Consider the following 8759-nt stretch of genomic DNA (forward strand, 5'->3'; position numbering starts at 1 on the left):
TAAGGGCGAATATTTTAGGTGGTGGGGATTTTGCAACACACCAGTGAGGTACTGGGAAAGTGAGACAGGGAAAGGAAGGCAGGGCATCAGGGACATCAAGTGCTTTACCACTGTGCTCACCTAGAGCTCAATGTCTCTGGGGAGCACTGTGAGGCAAGAGGAACACATGGGAACAAGTCATCTCAGCTGAGGATGAGGCAGCTGCAACACATACGCAGGCATGAACATCAGCCATCATTCAAGGGCTACGCCCTGACCTATGAATTTGTATTTGGCAAACTTTTACTGTAAAGTGACAGAGAACAAATATTTCAGGCTTTGTGGGCCATAGGGTCTCTGCCACAACTACTCATCTCTGACCTCAGGGCATGAAGCAGCCATTCTTATTGTTGAAAGTGGGCATTCTTTTCTCGTCCCTATTTCTACAAATAATATTAGAACAATGCAATTACCGTAATTACAGTTTTTCTTTTTGAATCACTTTTTTTTATAAATCTTGTTTCCCCATTTTTCTAACTCGATTATTGTTTGATAAAAAACGTAGTAAAATTCTTATCTTTCAAAGTAAATTCCTTTGATGAAGTGGTTTGAATTGCGGTAAAGCTAAAAATTATTTAGAAAAGGATACAGACTTTTGCAATATTCAGACATTCCATTTGGGAAATTTAATGGTGCTAAATGTATTCATTTTCTTTTGCATTTCCCAAACACATTTTTAGCCAAAATTAAAACTATGCTTCGCATAACATACAGCAACAACCTACAAGTACACTTCCTCCATTGTACCTAGCTATTAGAACCCCAATTTTGAGTGACCTAAGCCAATTGTGGCAGATCTAAGCTAATTTTTGCCAGAGTGTGCTCCACCTCACTTGTCAGCTATGTGCCATGGGCCTAAATCAATGACAATCTGATTGTATGGTCTCTTTCTTGTACTAAATAAAACCTGCATCTAATAGGATGCTATAGCTCACTCTTCCTCTTTCTTTCCCCTGTGGATGATGAGCAGTGGCAGACACGTGTAAAAATAAAATCCAACACTCTAAGCATATTTAAGCAAAAGTTATATGGAGCCTGAGTCTTTGTTATCAAAAGGTTGATAGAAAAAAAAAATTTGCATCTGTCTATTTCTGAAATTCTTGTAACATAAATAACAAATGTCATGATTTAAGCCCACTATGAGGTTCTCTATCACTTTGAGCTGAACAAATTCTAACTAATGTATTTTGTGCATTACGTTTATGTGTTTTTGAGAGTGAGAAATGGGACTTTAATACTGCATTATCAAACACTTTACTATTGATATGTGGGAAAATCATTACTATTGATACATTAATTTCATCTTTTATTTATTTAGTTAATTATTTATTCATTTATTTATTTATCTTTTGGTTGAGGAAGATTAGCCTTGAGCTAAAATCTGTGCCAGTCTTCCTCTATTTTGTATGTGAGTGGCCACCACAGCATGTTTGATATGCAGTGTAGGTCTATGCCTGTCATTTGAACCCATGAACCCAGGCCACCAAAGTGGTGCATGCTGAATTTTAACCACTACACCACAGGGCCGGCCTGATACATTATTTTGGATCCCACTAATTGATTAGATATTTTTGCATTCTAATTTAAAATATTTTTTGCATTATGTAACTAAACGTTGAAGCAGAGTCCACTGGTGGCTTATTCATGACCCATCTATCCCCTTTCTACCAGCAGCTCAGTTGTGCTTTGACATTCAACTTCTTGCATGAGGCCGTGTGATTGAGGGGAGGCTGACAGCCCTAAATCAATTATAATTGGCCCCACTTGGAGGATGTGTTTTTGAGTTACTCTTACAAAGTCAGGGGGAGTAGATGCCCACTCTTTTTCATCTTTCTGTTCGCTTACTATGGTATAATACTTTAAACAGCTCAGCCTTTGAGACCACTAGGAGCCCAGCCTGAAGAGAAAGCTGGGAACCCAAGATGATAGAACAAAATATGAGAATATCATCTGTGCTTGATTATAGTTTTGAGCTGCTGAATTCTCTAATCCTGGAGTCATTCTATCTCTGGCCATTTTTTTTAATTGTTTCACAATTTTTTATTTTTGAAAAGTGATATTTATGACAATATTCATTAAGTAAATAACAAATGGAATAAAACATATTTCCCTCTCCATCTTTATAATGCAACACTGTGCTTTTATTTTTTTCTGGCACAAAGAAACATCACAGTAAATTACTCTGGTCTTTTTTATGGGCTATAATAAAAATTTTTTAAAACACACATTTAGTTTGTTTTCTTTTTAATTTATAGCCAGATGCATTCTAACAACAAACATAATTTGTAAACATGCTCTCTCCTTCAGCCCTTATTTATTTCTGTAATATGTTATTTCATGCATTATTTTACTGGACAGAATATTTAGCAATGTCAAGAGATAACTTTGGCAATTAGTACGTATGAATTCCTTGCTGTTTTGTTTGTTAAGACTGGAATATTGTACTTTAAATATGATGGGATTTTTTTTTCATTATTTACCTATTCCATCATCATCCACGATCAGTCTTTTATCATCTCATTCCAGCCATACTAGTCTTATTCCATATGTCTGAATACACCACATAAAAACATTTTAAAAACACTTTATTGATGTATGGCTGACATACAAAAATCTGTACATACTTAATGTGTACAACTTAATGTGTTTGGAGATAATATACACCCGTGAATCTATCATTACAATCAAGCCCTTAAACCTATTCATCACCTCCAAATGCTTCCTCCTGTCCTCTTTATTTTTTTATTTTAACCTCCTTTTTAAAAATACTTTTTTTCTTTTGAGGTAGGAACACTTAACATAAATCTACCCTGCTAATAAATTCTTAAGTCTACAATACAATATTGTTAACTATAGACCCATTTTGGACCGTAGGTTGCGAAAACTTATTCATCCTGCATAACTTTTGTTGTCCAAACTTCTATTGCCAAGAATCCCTCTTCATCTTGAACTGACAAATCCCCACATGTTTTCAAAAACTCAACTCAACCATCAGCTTTCCATGAAGAATTATCTGATTCATCCAAGTAAGACTATCTACTCTTGTTGACTCTGCTAACTTCTAACTACCTTTATTATGGCACTTTTCAAATTGCCCTGCTATTCTTTTTTCACACGTACCTCACTATGATTTCTTGGAAAGCAGGGCCTTTATCTTATCAAGTTTGCATTCTCGGTTCATTGTTTATATCTTCTAACAGAGCAATAATAATATAATATATCCATTCATTTATTGAATCTTTAGTTCCGGTTTTTGCACACCTACTATTTGGAAGACACAGTGCTCGTCACCTTGGGTGTAAAGATATGAATAGGAAGAATGTCCTAAAGACACTCACACTTACTTCCATCTTAATACCATATGTGTTATTCTGTGATCAAGATTAGTATATGTTGCTACGGAATCTCTAAGTGTTTGCCAAACACAACATGTAGTTTAAGAGCTGTGTTCCCTTGAGAAGAGCTGCTTCAGCAGAACCTAACAATGTGAGTATCAAGAAACCAGATCAAGGTAACTCCCAAAATGGAAATGATGTATTGATTACCTAAATGAATCTATTGAATGAGTGAATGAAATAATAGAAAATAAAGAAGAAATGAGATGCTGTTGGTTAATCCCAGACCCATTACATTTTATTTGGAGACAAAGAAGACCTGAGAGAAAGTGATTGTGTAATTTTGCCAGTTCATGCCTGTCTGATTACATTTTTCTCTCTCTCGGCACAATACACAGTCAAAGCAGCAGGTAGCTCTATTCCTGAGGGATTTTCCTGAATCCTGGCTGACAGAACATCCTACACCCATAGGGGTGAGTTTGAAAGAAGAGAATTATTGATAATAATGAACAATACTATATAATTGGATAATATTTTATTATTTTATAATATTGAATAATTGATAATATTATTTAAATTATCTCAAAAACTCTCTTAAAGATCACCTCTAAGATATGACATGATTGATGCACCCAGGGAAAGCAAAATAAAATCAAGGTCAATCTGCAGAAAACAATTCCCAACATGAAGATACATAATGATTTAAAACATTTTCCATCTCAATGACTAGGACGCTTGTTTGTTTTAAGCAAATGGGGCATCTGATCATGAATCATATTTGTTATTGCCAAATGTGATTCTGAATATGGTATTTCTGGATTACTTTTTTGAACTATAAGCAGATTTTACGTTAATAATAAATAATATTTAAATTCATACAATACGTTAACATGAGAATTGTTTGATTAGTACAAATTGCAATTACTGAATTTATTTAGTAATATATTTAATGTCAGGTAGATTATACACCAAAGACACAGGGACAGGCTTGAATGATATAATATAGCATCTTGAGGGATGACTTACAGGACTGAGTTTTAAAGGGAAATCTGATGAAGAGGAAGAATGTAGTTCCTGGAAGAGCAAAACGAATCTTTTTTTCTGATGGTGAATTTTTCTACAAGAATGTATAGAGGTGGGATGAAGAGATGGAAATATAAGGAATATTAATAAAATATTTAAATATTAAAAAAACCTCAATGTCAATTCCTTTGATTCTAGTTAAAGAGAATAAAATCTGTTTTCTGGAATAAAACCAAATGGCCAAAGACAATTTGAATTGTATCTACAAGTCATCAAAAGTCTAGATCGTCAGCATCTGTTATGTCTTCAAGGCACAACGCATGGAGAGCAATGAATTTGCAAGCAATGAGATTGACACTTTTTCAGCTTAAATGGGAATTTAAATCATCAATTTTTTATCAGCTCCTCCTACTAAATTGGTAGCCTCACTGTCCTGCTGTAGCATAGAAAGCATTTCAAAATTTGGGAATTTCTCCTTAATTAAATGGGTACTTTCAATATCTCTTGGACAGTAAGAAAAATTATATCAATTAATTGGGATTTTGCTATGAGTTAAATAATTTCATCATTATTTTCATATACGGTCTCTATCTTGTGATGAAGATGAAGAATTAATCCAAGATTGTGTTTTCTGCAACCTTTTTGAATCCGACGGCCCAGTCGATCAGCTCCTCATGTATGATGAAATCTTGACCACGTGGATCCTGGGGAACAAACTCCCTTACTTTCACCTGAAGTCCAAGACCTTTAAGAAAATGACATAGTTCAGAATTTCATGCTATGACACAGAGTTTCTTTTCTCATCCAGTGTCACATGAGCTCCAGTGCTGTTTTTAAATTGGGTGTTTTTTAGGAATAGGTGGAGCTGAAAGGGGGGCATAGTTGTGAAATGAAATGAGCATGGAAAGTGAGGACAGAAAACTCAGATGCGAACTGGTGGGGATACTCAGTTGCCCAGCAATTAGATTTATTCCCCCTCTATATTAGTCATCTTCTGAATAAGTTCAGTTTGGGAATGTTTACTATTCTGCAGGCTTAAGGAAGAAGGCATTCTTGTCTGCCCTCAGAGAGCACGTGGTGATTTGTTTAAACCATTCCTGAAGATTCCATGTCCAGGGAGTGCTGTAGAGCTAAACCTGAGCACCTTGAGCAATGAGGTTTGCTTTAGGGGTGCTAGGGAGTTTCCTTGAACTCAAGAAGAGACAAAGAAAGAAATATTGCTCCTTACTGACGTTGAACAAAATAATTTATTAAATGAGAGAGAAGATATAAAAGCTACTAGTAAAGAATATTCATACATTAATTGATATAATTTATATATAAATGTATAACTAATATTTATATACTACATATATATATATAAAGTTCTATATTCATAAATAAATTTATAGTCACAATAAAATGTGTGTATTTAGATCTGACATCACATTCACTTCCATGTACGTAAGAGCAAGTATTTCAAGACACATTATGCATAGGTTTTGGATTTATAAAAGTCTAGGTTCATCTAAGTAGAATTGAAAAGTTCTTGGGGAAATTAAAATATATTTCAAGGTATTGGGGTTCTCATCTGTAAAAAGGGGATCAATCTCCTTGCTTCCAAAAGTCATTTTAAATTTCAATGAGGAAATACTTATTTAGCTATCAGTAGCATTTCTAGAAAAATGCAGGAAGTTCAAATAAATTGTCCTATCCCCAGTGGCATTTAAGATATTATGGGATAGGGCCAGAAGTAGATTTTACAAATCCCTGAATTTTTAAATTCCCTGGGATGAATTGTCATCAAGTTTTAGCTTACAAACTTACCTCTCACAGAGAAAGTTTTTAATTGATTATTTCTAGTTAAAAGAGTTGACAGTGTTGCTAATTAGCCCTCACAATTATTAGAGATTTACTTGCAACCTGTAAAGAAAGAACAGAAATTCATTATGCTCAAGTCACTGCTGATCTGTCACAATGTCACAATCACAATTCTATATCCAAATAAAATAACTCTCGGCTCCTAAAAAAACAATAATGGGATCACATTTAAGGGAGAAATTTTACCTGCTAAGGGAGAAACATGAGCTGGCCTGCATCCATTATGGACACCACTTCTGCTTTTATCAAAAACATTTCATGGAGGGCTCAGGCCGCCACATCCACAGCATGATAGGTGTAGTAGCTGGATCCAGACATGGTCGTGTCTAATTTGTCCTTTGGCAGAGAATCCAGGGAGACATTGAGCGGACACTCCAAAATTTTCCACATTCAGGTTCTGCAAATGAGGAGTTAAAAATTTCAAGCCATAATTTGGTAAAGAAAAAATCTTCTTGGTATTTAGAGGGGCTAACTGTCCATAGAGAGTGTTTAAATCCAGATATCTCAAAGTTCTGGTGTGCAAAGGAAAGACTCCCATGGTAAGTATCTAAAAAGTGGTGAAGTGGAATAAAAGTAGAATCCCATTGTGCATGTAGTGATCCACACCTTCTGAGTGGTTAAATAATAGTTTCCTGCAATGCTCACACTTATTAGTATACTTGTGTCAGCATACATGGTAAACGTATTGGCTGATGAGCCTATGATTCTGACAATGAAGGTCCAATCTTTTGAAGTGTACGTCCTCTTGGTCACGGGTATCTTAGTAACGGGCAGGCACCGTTCATAGTCACCTCTCTTCTAAGTACCCAGAGGAACTGCTCACTTTTTATATCAACTGACACTAAATTTCCCACCCAGGTCCAGCCAAAATGTATCAACAGCGAGACCCTTCTGAAGACTAAAGATATGTCCTTGGAAGCCATCTGATAGAGAGGAAATCTAGTCCTTACCTTTCAGTACAGGATCAATATCTCCATAGGTTATCTGAATCAAAAGAGTAAAAAGGTTCTGTATTGAGTTCTCTGGAAACAACATAAGCAGAATTTCAGAAAATTCATATGATCAGGTAGCTAAACTTATATTCTTGGCCATAACACTGTGAATGTGAAGCAATATTATCTGATTGTAGAAGTGTTTGAGTGTAAGCTTGGCTTTGAAGCCAGACTGCCTGGATTCAAATCCTGACTCTAATATGACTAGCTTCACGATCTTGAGAAGGTTACATAACCTCTACCCATCTTAGTTTCTATATCTCTAAAAATTCCCATAATAATGGTACCTTTTCATTGCCTTTTATTAGGATTAATTTTGTGACTATTCGTAAAGCATTTGAAGAGTGTAAAATTTTTTATTGATTTTTTCATTATTAAAAAAAATTTTGTTTATTGCAGTAACATTGGTTTATAACATGGCGTAAATTTCAGGTGTGCATCATTATATTTCTATTTCTGCATAGATTACTTCATGTTCACCACCCAAATACTAATTACAACCCATCACCACACACTTATGCTGAATTATCCCTTTCGCCAGCCTCCCTTCCATCTTCCCCTCTGGTAACCACCAATCCAATCTCTGTCTCTATGTGTTTTTTTGTTGTTGTTATTATCTACTACTTAATGAGTGAGATCATACGGTGTTTGACCTTCTCCTTCTGACTTATTTCACTTTGCATAATACCCTCAATGTCCATCCATGTTGTCACAAATGACTGGATTTCATCATTTCTTATGGCTGAGTGGTATTCCATTGTGTATATATACCACATCTTCTTTATCCATTCATCCCTTGATGGGCACTTAGGTTGCTTCCAAGTCTTGGCTATTGTGAATAAAGCTGCAATGAACACAGTGGTGCATGTATCTTTACGCATTTGCATTTTCAAGTTCTTTGGATAAATATCCAGCAGTGGAATAGCTGGATCATGTTGTAGTTCTATCCTTAATTTTTTGAGGAATCTCCATACTGTTTTCCATAGTGGCTGCACCAGTTTGCACTCCCACCAGCAGTGTATGACAGTTCCCTTCTCTCCACATTTTCTCCAACACTTGTTGTTTCCTGTCTTGTTAATTATAGCCATTCTGACGGGCGTGAGGTGATATCTCATTGTAGTTTTGATTCGCATTTCCCTGGTAGTTAATGATTTTGAACATCTTTTCATGTGTCTGTTGGCCATCTGTATATCTTCTTTGGATAAATGTCTGTTCAGGACTTTTGCCCAACTAAAATGATTTTAAGTACATGTTTACATATAAAATGTTACTAACGAGAAGATAAATAACTAAGGTGTGGTTATTTCAGAATATTCAGCTTCCACTCTTTTGAGGGAATTTGGGCAACTACATTTTCAGAAGCTACTGTGGTCTGTTTTAGCCAATGATGCTAGCCTCAGGCTACTTCATCCCTTCTCAGCTTCACACACCAAAATAATGAATCCACCATATCAAGAACTATCTGTGGTAGGTATTTTCCTATTAGGCAGATATGCAAACGCACTTTCTT

The sequence above is a fragment of the Diceros bicornis genome, unplaced genomic scaffold, assembly GCF_020826845.1.
Source record: "Diceros bicornis minor isolate mBicDic1 unplaced genomic scaffold, mDicBic1.mat.cur scaffold_78_ctg1, whole genome shotgun sequence".
NCBI classification, from domain to species: Eukaryota; Metazoa; Chordata; class Mammalia; order Perissodactyla; family Rhinocerotidae; genus Diceros; species Diceros bicornis.